Genomic DNA, 18,010 nt, shown 5'->3' with positions numbered 1-18,010 from the left:
ATTTCCCTGAGCATGGAAATTTTGCAATGAACGACCGGGTGGCACCACAAAATGGTATTGATATGATGGGATTGCATCAATAGCATTGGCTGTTTCATTTCCATTCACTTATCAGACATATTTACTTCTCAGATATTTCCTTAACCGGAATTGACTGTACTATAATTGCCTATTTCTTTGGTCCATTGGCTGTTAACCTTGAAGTGACTGGGGTAGAGCTGGCGAGGCCTTGCCTGTCAGGCCTGACCTCTCACTAGGCTGCGGAGAGCGCTGCCATGACAACGGCGACAGATGTCAGCTAAGCAACGCGCACCCCAGAAAGACTCCCGTATTGAGAAAATCGATCTTGTAATAGTGCCACGGAGCACATTCGCTGAACTGCCAAGTGTTCTAGGCTTAATCATTTATTTCATCTAGCAGAGAGAAGCAAACATAAAAGAAATGAAATGAATTTGACCCCTGTCTTTCGAGTGACTTCGGTGCTACACTGAATTCTAGCAAGTGCCTCTTATGAATTTTTAAAAAAAATTACATTAGGAATAACATTTTGAAGTGAAATGACTCCTGTAATGCCAAGCCTCCAGAAACATGTTATTTCAAATGTCAGATACATAATAGTCATTTGCTATTTTCTGTGTATGTCTAGGGGTGAGCTCCGGCTTGCTCTGTTCCCAGTAAATTATTCCAAAGGAATTGGGAATGAAGCGGGCCAGAGCCGCCTGCTGCGGCTCCCTGCCTTCCGCCTCAGCACAAGGTGTCTGCCTTTGTGTTGATCATCAGAGGGCTTCATGCATTGCATGCACAGCCTTTCAAATTGACAGCTTTCAAACCTTTCTCCATTTCACCATTTTCCCATAGAATGCAGGTTCTTGTCTGTCTCCGGAGTGGAGTTTGTCTCCCTGACAGTTAATCATGGGACAGCCTTCCATCGCCGTGATTGGCCTGTCAGTCATGCCTTGACACATCTCATTCATCTGAGCCTGGCCTGCTGGATATGCAAATGATCGGAGGCTGGAAGCCATAATCTGTCAGCCGTGATGGCCACTATGTAAATGTCACTCTTGGAACCAGCCGTCCTGGGAGCAGCCAGGGAGTGTTGGGAGCCACGATGCCTGCAGACCAACTGTGTACTTCTGACCTTTCTGTGGCCTGCCTGAGAACCAGACTTGCTTTTTTTTTTTTCCTTTTCTAAAAAGAAGAAAACTCCCAAAGCCCATAGATTGTAGACAAATCTCTCTGATAACCTTGCCCATATAAATAAATATCATTGCGCGTGATTATAGTGAAAAGGATCTCTTAAGATTTTCAATGCGATATGTCTGTCTCTTGTGCTGTGGGATATTTTATTGCATTTTTGCCCTCAAGTGGAGCTGACGGGAGCCAGGCTTGTAATTTAAATCAATAAGAACCCTTTACCATGGCCATAAAATACTTGGCTAAACCTTTGAAGTGGCCACAGTTGAATGCACAGTGAACACAGCATAAATGCTCCTGAAGATGTATTGTATGAGACCACTACTAAAACAGCATTCAAAGGGGGCGGCCCGCAGCCTCTTTTGTGACTGATGGCAGAGGGTCCCAAGCTGTGTCTCACCGTTGCCATGCCCTGTTTGCACGGCCAGGCCAAGTCACACCACACAGGCCTGTTTCTTCGTAGGCACAACACAGAGCAGCGGCCTTCTCTTTCTCCCTCGGTCCTTGCCACGATCCCTCTGCTGGGCTTGAGTCCTTTCTGAACAAGTAACCCACGTCTGAAATGCTGAGGTGGGAGTGTGCCTGGTTGCTTCCACCATAGTGGGAAAGCAGAACAAAGGCTGGTTGCTCACACCCGCGCTGGGAGGACGGCGTGCAGCGTTCCGCAAAGTTGGCTGGGAAGTGTGCTTTGTATAACCCCGAGGCCAAGGCTGGGTCTTTCAGAGTGGCTTATTCTGGGGGTTCTGTTCTGCAGGGAGAGGGCAGCTTCTGTCCCACACTTGCTTGCTCTCTGTCTAGCTTTTTCTCTGGCTACTGCTTGCTGCCTTTTCCTCTTTCTTGTGGGACTGTCTGGGTGGATGGATGGAACGATGGATAAAAGGATGGATGGAAGGATGGATGGATAGTTGTCTCCCTATTTTTTCTGTGCCTCAGTCTCCACTCCCTGTCCTTCTGGCCCTCACTTGCACCTGGAATCTGTCCAGATGCTGCAGACAAGGTCCATGCAGGAAGGACCCTTGGGTCACGCTCACTCACCCACTTTTTTGGTTGCACTGTGGTTTTTACACCAGAGACACAGGCGCATGCCTGGGGTTGGCAGGCACCCCTTTCTAGAATCACTGGCCAGACAACTTGCTTGGCTGCTGCTTCATGGAAGCCACTTGCTCCTGGTGGTGGGCCACAGTCCTGGGTCACTCTCTAAGTTGCCCAAGAGAACATGGTGTTTCCTACAGCTCAGGACAGCACCTATTTGTAGCCTCAAGGGTAAGGAGATGGGTGTCTGTTCTCTGGAGGCCTGTCTTCTTTGGGTGGGCGCTTTCCTGAAAACCTGCCTTGGTCTCAGGTCTGATACCCTAATGGGCCACACATCACAGCTGTTTGCTGCATGTCATGTGACTGTACATGCTACTGTTTGGCCTCTCCAATTTACTACAATGTGATTCCTGATATGTTTGACTTATATGAGAACAGAGAAGACAGAAGATTAAAGACTTCACTTTGTGCTGATACAGTTAATAGCTATAAGTGGAGTTCGGGCTATATTCCCAAGAATACATCCCTGAAAATCTTCATTCTACAGAGTGAAAGCCCCAATGATACAACTCCCTGAAGTCCAAATCTCTAAAGCACAAAACTCTGATCAACATCCCAAAACTACAACACCGGAGTGCTCGCTTCGGCAGCAGATACAGTAAAATTGGAACGATACAGAGAAGATTAGCATGGCCCCTGTGCAAGGATGACATATAAATTCGTGAAGCATTCCATATTTAAAAAAATATAACACCAGAAAAATTAATTTGAAGTTCTCTAAAATATATATTTTTTTCATTTAAAGAGAATTTATGTGAGAAACCTAACTACAAGGCACACACCATGGGCCACTAAGTACAATAAAATGGTGATAACATACACATTTGTTAAAAACGCAAAAACTCAGGTAGAGCAACAAGAGTCACACAAGAATAATGGGAGAAGATGCCACATCTTTGCAAAGAAATTGGCCAAAAAAGGAAATGTGTGCTCGTATAACACCTTGGTGAGTAACAGTATACACTCAGCTTTGTATGTGCGATTGATCATATGAAATACTCAGCTGGGCCACCTAACCCTTTGGCTCACAGTGAGTGGGGGATTGGCATTTGATGTGGCAATGAAGACATTAGTCATGAGTTTGAGTCTAACTCCACTCCCAGGTCCAGCTTCCTGCTAAAGCACATGGCAGGAGGCAGGAGGCTACCTCTCATGTGTTGGATCCCTGCCAACCACATGGGCGATCTAGATTGCATTCCTGGTCCCCGGCTTTGGCTTGGCCCCAGTACCAACCCCTGTGCCAGTTTGGAGGAGTGAGCCTCCAGATGGAACTCTCTCTCTCAAATAGATTAACAAATTAAAATATTAAGAGACTGCCACAGGTAATAGATCTTCACCACTTATGTAGTAGCCTAAGGAGCTGAGATTTCAAGAGTAATACCATTTGCAAATGCTGATGGAGATCTCTTTGCTTGGAAGAATTTTCCAGTTTTGGGGTGCACACACCATAACTGATACATCAAGTTAATTTTGTGATAATACACTTGTGTGGAATCAAATTTGCCAAAAATACCTAAAACAAATTTGAACTCTCTGAAAAATCTTTATACAATTAGTGTTTAGTAGTTGTGGAAATGATGTCAAGATGAAATACATAGCATAGCAAATTGCCAAAAAAAAAAAAAAAACCCCTGATCATTTAAAACATTGACAAAAAAACAAAACAGGGAGGAAAAATAAGTGGAAATTTTGACCATAGGACAAGATATGCCACATGGACAGAGCATGGACACTGCAGGGAACCTGTCCATGAGAGTTGGCCAATGTCCATGGACTCCATTTTGAAAGTCTTGGTTTTGTGTTGTTTTGTTTTTTAGGGCTTGGTTCTCCCTGGAGGGTCCATTTACATTTGCTGTTATTTTTAACATTCGTGTAGGATTCACTGCACAGTCACTGTGCTTTCCTATCTTCTAAGCCTCACTTCCGGGTGCTGTTGGGTGCGTGTATATCTTTTCCACATGGGCACATGTACAGGCTGGAGTTGGTGTAGAGGCTACTCGTGATGGGGCAGCCCCTCTAGTGTGCATACCATCATCCTACTGAGCACATGCTGCCTTCAGGACCATTGGGTAACATTGCCATCTTTGGGAATTTCATCAGCCAGAGGAAACATACACTGCATTTTGTAAGTGACGTTGACCTTCAAACTGTTCAATCCCTTCCACGACTTCAATGCTTCAGTGTCTTACCCCATTTACGCAGCTGTTTTCTTTGCACATTTGGGGGTTTTGGTTTTCAGGATATCAGCATTTTGGATTTAATCTTTTAGATACATAATGTAGGGAATTTTAGACTTCAATTTAGGATTTTGCTCCTTCAGGATTTCAGGATTATGGTATTTTGAATGGTGTCTTTTAGGATTGTGATTGGTGTTGGTGGAAAACTGCATTTTTGAAATGAGTGTAGGGGAGGGGGCTAACTGATATAGCTGAAATCAGATTGACAGGACACAGGAGCATGATTCAGTGATTGAAATTTTATTAGGTCTTGATTTGAATAAACTGACTAGCAAGGTACGGCTATGTGGATGGATAATAAATAAAGACTGGTTATTAGATAATGGAAAAACATTGCAATGAAGGAAATCAATGAAGTAAATAAAACAACGGTGGCAAATAATAATCATTAAAGATGGATGGCAGAATAAGAGTTCTTGTGTCATTCTCTCTACTATCCTGTATATTTTTAAATATTTTTTTATTCCGGAACCTAGTGGGGCTGGCATTTTGGTGTAGTGTGTTAAGCTGCCACTTGCAATGCTGGCATCCCATATGGAGGCACTGGTTCAAGTTCCTGCTAACCCAATCTTTTTTGTTGTCGTTGTTTGTTTACTTCTTTTTATTATTATCATTTTATATACAGTTCCATAGGCACTGAAATTTCCCTTATCCCCTCCCCAATTTCTCCCCCTCACTGAGTTCCCCTATAGCATTACTATAATATAGTTCTTCATACACAATGATATGTCCATCAATGAGGGCATGGACAATGACAGAGTGTCCAGCATCCTATTGTCAAGATAAAGTAAACTGTTTCATCCATAGTCCATCTTTGCCTGGAAATAGAGAAGCATACTACATTGTATCCTCACATCTGGATATGATGGTCTCCATTACACAGTTACTGTACATCCCCTTAAATGAAAAGTCACAAAATATAATCAACAACAGGAAGAAAAAAAAGAAATTAACAACACCATGAGATTAAATAACATGCTACTGAATGACTAATGTGTCGCTGAAGAAATGAAAAAGAAGATCAAGAACCTTCTTGAAGAAAATGATGCTACTGTGTGCTCTATGAATCACCGAAGAATTTAATCAGAAGAAAGTGTTTTGAAGAGATGAAACTAACAAAAAAATAAAACTCCATGAGATATGGTTTCAACTGTGATCTTTGTTGGTGAGATATGTCTCCTGTAGGCAGTCAGTAGATGGGCTTTGCTTTTTAATCCAGTTTGCTAATCTGTGACGTTTGATTGATGAGTTTAAGCTATTTACATTTAGGGTTAATACAAATAGGTGGTAATTCGGTTCTGTCATTTTAGCAATGGGTTGTTCACTGATTTTGGCTTGTGTTGTTATTTTACTGGGATGTTCTTCTCATTTGCCTTTGGTTTTGGTGGGCGCTATTTCTTTTTTTTCTGTCAAGAGAACATTTTAAAGTATCCTTTGTAGGGCAGGTTTGGAAGAGGCATATTCTTTCAACTTTTCTTTTTTTTTTCTTTCAACTTTTCTTTACTGTGAAAGAATTCTGTTTCATTTTCAAAGACAAAGAAAAGTTTTGCTGGGTACGTTATCCTGGGACAACATTTTTTTCTTTTCTTTTAGAATCTGGCATATGTCACTCCATTCTCTTCTTGCCTGTAGAGTTTCCTGTGAGAGGTCTCCTGTGAGTTTAATTGGCTTTCCTTTATATGTCAGTTGATTTTTTTTTCCATGTGCACATTTAACGATCTTTTCCTTACGTTCAATTGAAGAGAGCTTGATGAGCATGTGTCTTGGTGAAGATCGCTTTTGGTAAACCCTGTTGGGAGTTTTGTGCCCCTCCTGGATGTTGTTTCCCAATTCTTTCTCTAGATTAGGGAAATTTTCCCTTATTATTTCATTAAATACATTTGTAAACCCAGCTTCTCTTTCTGCACCTTCTGAAATTCCCATAACTCTTATGTTTGGCCTTTTAATAGTGTCTTTCAATTTTTGAATACTTTTTTTGGCCTGATCCAGCTCTGCTTCCAGCTTTTTGTTTGTCACCCCCTGGTAACAGGGAATATCTTCTAATTTTGAGATTCTTTCTTCTGCTTGCTTCATTCTATTTTGGAGGCTCCCCATTGTACTTTTAATTTGCTCCTACTGTATTCTTCATTTCTGATGTATCAGCTTTCATTTGATTCATTTTCAGTGTGACATATTCCTTGAATTCTTTGAATGCCTGCTTTACATGTTTCTCGTTATTGATAAGTTTTATAACAAGTGCTTTGAATTCTGTATCCCCCGTTTTCTCGATGTCTTCCTCAGTTAACTCTGAGATTGGCAAAGGGGTTTGCTCCTTTGTAGGGGAGTCTTCAGTAATATTCTTCGTGCCTCTGTCTCTTCTTTTGCTCTTGGTCATTGTACTTCTGGTTATCTAATTCTTCTCCTTGGGGCAGGTTTCTAAGCTGTGTCTCTCACAGGTCTACAGTTCAATTTTACTTATTGCAGTTGGCACATGACTCTTTGTTTGCAGCCACTTGTGCCACTCCCTCCAGTGAGTTCCAGGTCTGGGTTCTTATGTTAAATTTTCATCATGGCCCCAGCTCCTGGCTCACCACTCTCCACCTCCTGTGATATCATACTGAGGTTGCACTGTTGTCTCTGCAACCTTTCTCCCACTTCCAGTTGGAACAGGTCCCAGGGTTAGGGAGACACCAGGTATCTTATATAGCTAGGTTGTTGGTGGTGCTGATTTTGCCAGAACCTGTTGACCATTAGATCTGTGGGCCACATGGACCTGTTATGACCTGTACAATGCCACAGTCGGTATTATTTTCCTGTGGGACCAGTGCAATCCACTGATCTCGGTGATTTCTCGTCAAGCTCAGCACATGTGCAGCTCCCTGTTGTCCCCTGTAGACTTAAATTCTTTGCCACACTGTAAGAAATGGTGCCTGAAGTGCCACTACTAGAGTTCTTGATCTGCTGGCCGTCAGATCTGAGGGCTACCCTGGCCTGTCTTGGGCAGAACCTGTGGGATTCCACGTTGTTGCAGTACACTGAGTCAGAAATGAGTTCACTCCCAGCTCAGTGCATGCGCAATTCTGCCCCGTAGCCCTTGCCTCCTTAACCAAAATGGCACCTAATTCTCCTCTGGGAGGTGGACTGGGCTGTGAAATCCACCCTGTTCACGCACTTCCTGTCGGGGACTTAACTGCTCTGTCTCTGCTTCTGGTCAAATCAAACAGATCAGCAGGACAGACAGTTCTGTGTCTGGGTTCACTCTGGAGCTCCCGGTAAGTGTCCCTTCCCACCTGGTTGCTGGTGGGAGTTCCGGCTGCTGGTGGAGTTCAGATTGCCGTTCGCTGAATGGCGCTGGCTTATCAGTGACTGCAACACCACACCATTATTTTTGCTGCTTTCCTGTGCTGATAGTCTCCAGGTACCCCTCTGCTGTTGTTCTGTCCTCTTCTATTTCCTGGGATGTGCCTTCTCTGCTTCACACTGGCTAGTGTTTCTCCATCTGTTTAAACAGGTCCTTACCCTATTCCTCCATCATGATTCTCCTAACCCAATCCTTATCCAGCTCCTTGATACTGTCCTTGGGAAGGCAGCAGAAGATATCAAGATACAGATCTTACTCCATCTAGGTCTCCCACGTAAGTGACGGGGACCCAAGCGGTTGGGCTTTCTTCTGCTCTTTTCTCAGGTGCAATGGCAAGGAGCTGGACTGAAACTGGAGCAGCCACGACTTGAACTGGCACTCATATGGGATGCTGGCTTTGAGGGCAGCAGTGGAACCTGATGTGCCACAAAAACAGCTAGGCTACATAACACTTGCCCTCCATCTGTTGGGTGTTTGGGTTGCTCCCTCCTTTGGACTACTGTGAACAACGCCACTATCAACATTTGTGTCCAAGCAGTTGTTGAACTACTCTCTTCAGTTTTTTTGCTATAGACTCAGGAGGTAGAATTGTTGAGCGGTATGGCGATATTGCGTGTAAATTTTGCGAAAACCATCTATTTTCCTGAACAACTTCACCCTTTTGCATCCTCATCAACCATGCACAACAGTTCCAGTTCCCTTTCATCCCCATCAAACACTTAGTTTGTCTTTTGGGGTTATAACTATTATTGTAGGTGTGAAGCAGTATCTCATTGTGGTTCTAACTCCCACATTTACCTATTTATTTTTGAAAGATTTGTGTTTTTAACTTGAAAGTCAGAGTTACAGAGAGAGAGAGGGAGGGAGAGACAGAGAGCGAGATCTTCCCACTGTGGTCTTGGTGCAGCCTTAGCCTGCTAATTTGCTCACAGTTCGGAACTGTGTCTGTCTGCCCAAAAGAAGTCTTCCTCCCTCTGGCTCTTAGAGTGCTGTCTGTCAGTCCCTCTCCTTGGGTGGCTCAGATACCACCTGAGAGACCGAGGTGTGCAAAGGAGAGGTGGGGCCTCAACACTTGGTGGAGACTGTGTGCCTGGCACATCGCTGACCCTGAGTGTCAGAGTTCATTGCCATTCCTCTGTCATGCAAGCTCAGGGAGCTGAGCAGACCCAGAGCCACAAGTCTTGGCTCTACCACTTTCCTGCTTGCTGAGTTTAGGCAAATCACTGCACGTTTGCTAAGCCCTCATTTCTAACTTGGATCCAGGCAAGGGCACTTGAAACGTGCATGGGAAAATGAAATGAACAAATAATTTATTGAAATGCAAACATTTTGAAATACATGTGGAGTTTTGCATCTTCTGCATTTCTGTGACTGTTTGAAAGCTCTTTCATCCACTCAGGGTTGTTGCACACAGAAAACCACAGATGCTTAGAAGGCTCTCCAGATGAGACGTATGTTTCTACACACTATAGAAACAGGCAGGTTGTCTTGGAAGTTACAGTGAAGCATCCATCTCTAGTGATGTTGGAGTATTTAAGAGCTGAGCATGTGACCAGGGAGCTGCAAGCTCTCTCCAAACTGCATGAATTTTGTGGGTCCCCAGGCTGGCAGGAAAGGGGTGATACCAATAAATGCTGTGTGCAGAACAGTCCAGGCAGCCGAGGGATAGAAGGCATTTGCTCCACTTGGGTACTCAGCACAGGCTGCCCAGAGCAGGTGATGTTGGCACTGCATCTTCGCCAAGAGATACGAGGTTGCCAGGTATGTGGGGAACTTCCAGCTGTGATAAGGCAAGATGAGAAGACACAAGCATCTCTAAACAATGCCAAGCAGGTGCCAGCATTGTGAGGATGTGCAAGAACGGGGGACTGAAAAGATCATGCTGTGGCGTTCTTTTCCTGGCAGGTCGTAGCAAACAAGGCTGTAAAGATGCAATAATACAGAGTAGTAAGGAAGTGTCCTGTAGATTGGTGCTCCCAACCATAAGACATGTGAAGACCCTGAGTGACCTGGATTTTCATCCCCAGCTCCTGTGAGAGCCACTGGCCATCAGTCTTTCCTTTTTCCCTGTTTTATTGTCTTTCTTCTTATCTTTCCTACTTTCCAACTTTCCTTCCTTCCTTCCTTCCTAAAAATTATTTCTTTCTTTTTATTGAAAAGTCAGATTTATAGAGAGAAGGAGAGAGATAGAGAAAGATCTTCCATCTGCTGGTTCACTCTCACGACTGGAGCCGAGCCAATCTGAAGCTAGGAGCCAGGAGCATCTTTCGACCTGCCGTCTCTTCTCAGCTTCTGTTTGTCTTTCATTTTCTCCTTCTGCTGCAGCTCCTCTCACACACACATGTGGGTGTGTCCTACATCCTGCACAAATACCTGCCACATTGTATCTGGGATGCGGATACCGAGAGCAGACTCCTGTGACAATACAGTGGCTTCCCGTGTTCTGTGCAGGAGAAATCAGACAGGACTTCCCTCTGTCCAATGCAGATTTCTGTTTCCATCTCTTTGGTGAACGTATTAGGAAACATTAGTTACAAGGAACATGAGAGGTGGAAAAAACAGCATTTAGCGTTCTGTCACAGGATGCCCATGGACCAGAGTTTTGTTTTGTTTTTTTTTTTCCCTGCTTAGAATTACAAATGGATGATACTTGCACTTTTTCCCTTAGGAACATATTTATAAATTTAGTGATCTAACTTTGAGAGTAATTCTCTGATGATTCTAAGTGTTTCTCCTTTAATTTCATCCCAAGGCCAAGCTTTAATGCTTGAGATGATTGGTTCACACTGCAACTCATTTGAATCAGAGCTAATGCAAGATGCAGTTTGCATGTATATTTGCCCAAGAAAGGTTGGAAATTACTCTTTGTGTTTAAAATTTCAACATCACTCACAATTGTGCAGCTTTTCATCTGAAGTCATAATCATTTTATGAAGCCAAGGCTCAGGAAATGTAGGCCCCTGGAAACATCAGGGTTTAAATCTATTTTTAAAGACGTAACTGTTTATGATGCATGGATGGGTAACTTGGGCTTATTACAAGTTTCATTTGATCTCACTTACTTATTAAGAGTCATTTATAGTACATTCAGTTCAACCAACTATCTGTATAAGACGGTATGAGCAAAAACTTTCTAAACCAGCAAAATCCATGCCATTTTTGTGCGTTATTGCCATCTGGTTGCAAATGCCAGACTGCATTTAAAAAATATATACAAACTATATATATATTTGCTTGGCTCTTCTATTACAAAGAAATCTATTATTTTCTCTATGAAGATAAACAAAACCAGAGATAGTATTTCAACTTCTTAAAAAAAGGATTTATTTATATTTATTGGAAAGGAAGATTAACAGAAAGGAGAGACAGAGAAAGATCTTCGATCTACTGGTTCACTCCTCAAGTGGCCCAATAGCCGGAGTTGAGCTGATCTGAAACCAAGAGCTTCTTCCAAATCTCCCATGGGGGTGCAGGCTCCCAAGGACTTGGGCCATTCTCAGCTGTTTTCCCAGGATATAAGCAGGGAGCTGAATGGGAAGTGGAGCTGCTGGGACACAAACTGGTGCTCATGTGGAATTCTGATGCTTGTGGGTAGAGGATTAGCCTGTTTAGCTACTGTGCCAAGTAAACTTTCAAGGAAGTTTACTTCTCATACTCTTCAAGGAGACAGTCTTCAAGGAAAGAATGTAGGCATCGTTTATTAACTTTTTTCCCCATCAAAATATATTGATTGACCTTTTCACTGCACCTTTCACTAACTGTCAAGTCCCCTCCCAGGGATGTTGGGGAAAGCAACTCCTGCCTCTCAGCTGTGTGGGAGTCAGGCAGACAACCTTACAACTGGCAATCCCAGGAGATTTTCCTTGAAGGATAGGAAGTGGGGTAAACATGACACCTCTCCCAGCCCTCTTTGAGTCCAACTCCCTGTCCCAGCTCCTTGCTGCAGAGCTGCCTTGATGCTCTGGCTGCTGCTCCACGGGGGTGCCCCCAGAAATGCCATCTGAAAATGCAGGAGGAATCATTGGAAGAGTTGTTTCTCATCAGTGAGGTGTTCCACTTCCTCCTCTCTTCTGGTGCCTTTTCTTCTCCTGAAAGACAGATTACCAGTTGATTTCTTTTTTTTTTTTTAATTTGAAAGGCAGAACCCATCTGCTGGCTCACATCCTCAGATGCCCACACAGCCAGGATGGGGCTAGGCTCAAGCCACAAAGGTGGAATTCCTTCCATGTCTCTCATATGAGCCATCACTTGCTGCTTCCCAAGGTGCCCATTACCAGGGAGCTGGTATCAAAGGCAGAGCTGAGACTCAGACCCACTTCAAATATCCACCTTCTCCACGCAGCCTTGCAGGTCCTTAGGGAAGCCCTCCTGGCTTGGAACTCTCCTCCTCACTCACTCCCCTGAGTGGCCTTGGATGCACTCACCTCTCGCTCTCCAGGTTAAGGCCTGTCTGGAACACTCTTCCCTCTTGGGCATACCACCATGCATTCTTTCTCTCCATGTCTCAGCTGACACATCAGCTGACTGCCCTGTCTCTCCTTCCAAGCCCTCTCACCTCAGTCTTTTTCGTAGCATCATCTGCATTCTCTCCCCAGACCTTTGTATTTGCTCATTGCTTCTCATCTACTTTCTTCTCTGTGAGCACAAGTCAATTTGGGTCACACAGGTTGAGCACAAGTCATCATGAGTTATCTGGGCCAAGCGGGATGCCAGGTTTGGTGTTGGTGTTCTTGACATTGCCAGTTGTGCAGCCAGACACCACTCCCCAGCTTTCCTAGCAGCTGAGTCAAGTCAAAGTCTGCAGAGTGCGAGGGAAAAGGATGTGTCTAAAACCTGTGTCTTTGCCTAGAAGGCGACTTTAGCCCTGGATGCATAACCATGCCTTTCTGCTACAAGAGAATGAACTTGCCCTGGTAGACAAGAAAGTAGCACTGGAGCGTGAGCAACATAGATTTGCAAGGTCTTGGCGTCAGCTATCTTGCACCTGCTGTTATCTCCTAGCACTGATCCTGTAGAGGATGCTCAGGGGATTTTTGCCAAGTACATCAAGGGAAGAAAGAGCATCAGGATTGTACAGGGAATTTATCAATTTGGGTACTTTCTATGAACTTGAGCAAAGTGGAGAAGTCCTAACTAACTGCAATCATTTTTTTAAAGATTTATTTGTTTTAAATTTATTGTTTGAAAGTCAAATTTTATAGAGTCAAAATTTACATAAAGAAGTAAAATTTTACAAAAGGGGACACACAGATTGGAAAGGAAGAATTCCAACTAAAGTTTGAATTTTGCATCTGCTGGTTCACTCCCCAAGTGGCCACAATGGCCAGAGTTGAGCTGAGCTGCTCCAAAGCTGGGTGCCAAGAGCTTCTTCCAGCTCTCCCACATGGGTAGAGGGTCCCGAGGACTTGGTCAATTTTCCATTGCTTTCCCAAACCATAAGCAGGGAGCTGAATGGGAAGTGGAGCAGTTGGGACACGAACCAGAGCACATATGGGATGGGTAGAAGATTAGCCTGCTGCACTGCATCAGCACCTTGACTCAATCTTTATAGATGCATTTGAAGTATGTATGTATCTCATACGCCCAACCATTGCCCACATTTGGACAGACTGTGGGAAAAATGTTTTGGGTCTTCTTGAGCAGTCAGAGATGTGGTAAATGAGTTTTCCTTCTAGGCAAAATAAGTCAACAGATTTGGGGAGAAATACTGTTAAGATTAAAAATCAGGACAAGGGTGTAATGTAGTCTGACAGTAGGAGGAAATCCAGACCACATCTTTCTCAGAGCCATAGGCTGAGGGTGCCGAGGGATTTTTAGAATGAATTTGGAAGAGAAGGAATGAGTAGGGGTACTGGTTTCGAACCAGGCTGTGAGCTGCTTCTTGCAGAGGGTCATGTTGGTGCTGTGCAAAGTGGAATATAGCAGCTTCTAGCCTGCTTGTGGATAACAGCCTGCAGTTTGTACAACATGTTGAAATTCACAATTATATTTGTCTCTCAAATGGACGAAGGTCTCTCTGCAGCATTTTACGTCTAACATGGACACAAAAGCTACTTACAAAATCTAAGCAAGTGAAGTCAGCAGTAAGTGAAGCTTAGTCCAAGAATGCAAGATTCTGTTAATCTTGGCACAATGAAATACCTGTGATCCGATACATTTCAGAGGAGATAGGAGATCTCAGTAAGTGGAAAAGAGCTGGGGCAGAATAGCATTCTGAGAAAGGCAGGACTGCAAGGGGAGCTCTGTGTAAGAGGACATCTGTGGAAAAGGGGGACATATTTGGGGTGAAATAGTAAGGCTTTTCCCCCACAGGAGTGGGAGTAAACAAGCAGATAGCAATTCAATTGAAGGCTTGCCCAGTGCAATGAAGCTAGAACAAGAGGGAACACACTGGTTGGAAAGTCCAGCTAGAGTTTGAGACAGAGACCTGGCCACCTGTGTATTATGCCACTGCATTGATGAGGAAAGAGGAGACCATGCAGGTGAGGTGAGCTGTGTGAGTTCACACAGGCAAGGCAGGAAGGCATCAGTGCCTAAGTGTAGGTCAAGTGACACTGGAACTCGGAAAGGGAGCATGTTAAAGTATGGGTAAAACAGCTAGGCAGGGGGGAACATGGACCCATTGTCCAGATTCTGAAATGGTAAGACTGAGGGTGGCCATCATGCTTTCAGAAGATCAGGAATGATTTTTTTAAAATGCTTTTCACAGTAACCTTTATATCCTTGCAGAAGACGTCATTTGTGGGTGACCACTCACCATCACAGCTGTGACCCTCAAGAGAAAAAAGAGAGACAGAAGCTGGGATATTCAGTCTCCAGCCTGCTATAGGGAGCAGGGAACTGGGTACTTTTTGGTGGGGACACAAAGAAAATAGAGCTGGGATTTCAACCCAGAGCTCTCACCACGATGTGAAACCTCTCTTTCCGGTTGCAGGTCATTTCCAGCACCCAGGAGTGTGGCATAGGAAGGAGGGTGTGGTTCGACAGCATCGAGGGGGGCACCTCCGCAGCATCCCACCCTCTGCGTTCCCCTGGGACGCTGGAGGAGAGACGCACAGAAGTATGGAATGGCTGCTGGCAGCTGCCCAGCGCCACTGTGGCTCCCGCTGTCACGGGAGGCGCCTGGCGCTGTTTAGGCTTCCGTTGCCCTTCCGCGTGGACTCCTGCCCGCCCCAGCCGGGAATCCCTGTCGGTCAGATACCTGCACATCATTCCCATAACCACTCAGGTCAGCACCGGGCCAGGCAACCCACACTTAATTCTTTTCATCTCTTCCCATCAGTCACTCTGAGGGCCTCCTTAATTATTTTTATTGCTTTTCTCTGAACTCCTTTCAATTTGCTGCTGCCATGTCGCGTTTCGGGGAGCAAGATACCAGAAGTGTTCTTTAGAGAAATTATAATCCCCTGCACATGATGTAATGCTTTGGCCTGGGAAGTTGGAAAGCTTAGCAGCAGTTCAGCTGCCATGGGTATCATAACCCACGATCAATGTGGTCGCCTCCAATTAACTTGACTTTTTTTTTTCCAGTTAAGGTAAGTACATGGCTCAGTGTCATGTAACATATATCTGGAATATTGCACAGGGGTGCTTACTAGGGTATTGAAAGCAACAAAATAAAAAATGCAAAGCAAATTCAGGAAGCCAAAAAGAAGGTCATTTTTGGTTTCCTCTCACAAATGGTTGCCTCATCTAGTGGTCATCCAAATCTTAGCTTCTAGACTCAGGAGAAAAATCTTAGCTTGCTGTACTTTGCACATTTACAATGCTTCACTCAGTAGGAATCCCTCTTCTTTCCAGCTACTCTTGATGATCACATTCTGGCTCCCACATTCCCCTTTGTGGATTGACAGCTTTCTTTCCTGGTGACAATAACCCACTTGTGATTCAGGTCCTAACTACCCTTGGTCCAACTCTCTTGAAGGTAAATACTCTTTGGTGTGAATAACTGCACTGACCAGGACATCATGATCAAATGTTTACCAGTAATAAATATTCTTGTTTTATAAGTAGAAATTGAAGACTGGGTGAATTTGGAGCTTTAAAGAAATAACCATAATTTAACTTCACAACTTCAGATTTAAGCCATGTGAGCTGTTTGGCAAGTACTTGTCATTGCAGTAACTTTCATTTTTGCTCTCTTTTTAAAAATTTTGGATGTTTAGCTCAAGGATGGCTGTATTAGCTTCTCAGTGATATCACATGACAACAGCAGGTGCAGGTGGAAAGTCACAGTATTTACAAGCTTGGAGCACATAAGAGACATGTGAGAAAATATGCAGTCTCCCTGTGAGGGCAGGTGGTAGCTTGCGGAGTCAAATCAGGCATGACCCAGTCTGGCGACTCCGCTTCCTCCTGTTGGGGCAGCGACTTGGAAATGGCCTCCCAAGGTCAGGGATGACTTGCACTGCCCCCTCCTGCGGCCCCAGCAGCTGTGCTCTGAGCCCACAGACCTCCAGATGGGGGTGGCTAGGGCAGAGGGTTTCTGCTCTATGGATCACTTCCTTTTGGAATTTGGACCCAATGATGGTCCTTCTCGGATGGCTTTGTTTATCATGTAAGGATTCATTTTCTTAAAACAAAACAAAAAACGACCAGCGATTCAGGGCTAGCTTCGTTTTCTGCAAGGTCAGGCTTACCTGAAGGCAGGAGGCAGGTGCTGCGGCTTTGGTGGCTGTGTCAGGGTCGAGAATGAACCCAGGTCGCGTGCTTTGTTGCGCGTGTCTCTGCTTGGGAGCCACGCCACCACCGTCAGCCCCCAGTGCCGCCCTGAGAACTTGTGTCTGAAAAGTCACGACCGCCTCCTCTTCCCGCACCTCTCCTGACTCAGTGTCTTTTTATAATATGTGGCATAATTTATAAAAGTGTGAACAACGGTGGAATTGTTCCCCTAATGGATTCTGAAGATTCCAATTTCCATTCTGCCACACAAGACTGAAAATCCACTTGTGCTCACTTATCTGAATCTGTACCTCATCCCCACGCTGCATCAAAAATCAGGTTCAGGTGCAGGTTAAGAGCACGCATTTACTTCCTGAATATGGGGACTTATTAAAAATCTCTCCACAATTAGCATCACCATATCAATAAGAATTATCATTAGGTCCCCGTCAATCAGGTGCTGGATTTTGCTTCAGGGAAACAAAACAATTTAAATTATAGTAAGTGCTCCCCTTCTTCTTCTTCTCTCTCTCTCTCTCTCTCTCTTTTTAACACGCTTCTCCTTAAATTGGATAATTATGTGGCTTTTCATTAGATTCCTCTAAGCATAATAGATCACGATATTCACCCTTTGACCTTGGTGATGAATGTCTCTGGTGAAAACATGTGACAAGTGGGGTTCTAATGAGAACAAAATATAGAATAGCTGGAAATCTTGTCTAATGAAAGCAGATAGCAATGGGATACCTAACAACCTCCAAGGTGGATGCATAAAATGTATTTGTAATGTGGCAATGATATGGACCGGGGAGAAGAGAGGCTCTTTTGGGTTCTAATCCAGTGGATAGAAACACTGATGTTTCTTCTTTGGTATGTTAAAAAAAAAAAAAGGCAAGGGTGTGGAAATAGGCATTTCAGGAAAGCTATGCATCAGGAAGCTGAATGGCAAGCACAGGTGCACTGAGTCCGATGGCCTAAGGGGGGATTTGGACGACTCGCTGAGTCTCAGAACATCTGTGAATGGTGATCTTAAGGCATCTTTCGTCTTTATGAGAATTTCAAATGTGAGGGTAGCTCCGAGAGGAGGCAGTCAGGTCTTAGGGGAGCTGTGGTCTGAAGGGGACTGTTGAGGAAGGACATAGCAAGGGGACACGTCTAGTCTTCTCACTTCCCTCTCTCTGGCAGCTGCTGGGCACCAAGTTGGAGTTGGGGTTCCTCCCACATCTCCAAAGCCCTCATTCTGGGGTATTAAGAAGGGTCAGGGCATCTGATCTCCCCCGCCCCCCCCTTTTTTTTTTCGTCCAATCTGTTATTCATCTGGCTTTCCAGGAGGATTAGATCTTGGGTCAACCCAGGCTCAGCTTTTTTTTCCTGGGCCCAGTGGATGGGAAGTCTTGCTGAACCAGCCCTTGGTTTCGTGTAAGATTTCCTAGATGCTTTCTGCCACTGAGTTTTAGGGTCCATGGTACAGGGCAGGACGAATGTG

General features: G+C 44.5%; 1 non-coding gene across 1 annotated transcript; it reads left to right on the top strand.

The window, feature by feature from the left end:
- The first annotated feature begins 2,860 nt into the window (after positions 1 to 2,860).
- Positions 2,861 to 2,967, top strand: LOC121145949. Its single transcript, XR_005882111.1, has one exon. It is a non-coding gene; the product is annotated as a U6 spliceosomal RNA (small nuclear RNA).
- Positions 2,968 to 18,010: the final 15,043 nt, after the last annotated feature.

The sequence above is a fragment of the Ochotona curzoniae genome, unplaced genomic scaffold (genome assembly GCF_017591425.1).
Source record: "Ochotona curzoniae isolate NIBS_2020 unplaced genomic scaffold, NIBS_Ocur_1.0 scaffold_3835, whole genome shotgun sequence".
NCBI classification, from domain to species: Eukaryota; Metazoa; Chordata; class Mammalia; order Lagomorpha; family Ochotonidae; genus Ochotona; species Ochotona curzoniae.
Note: the sequence above shows the minus strand (reverse complement) of the source record. Positions and strands in the feature narration are given on the sequence as shown.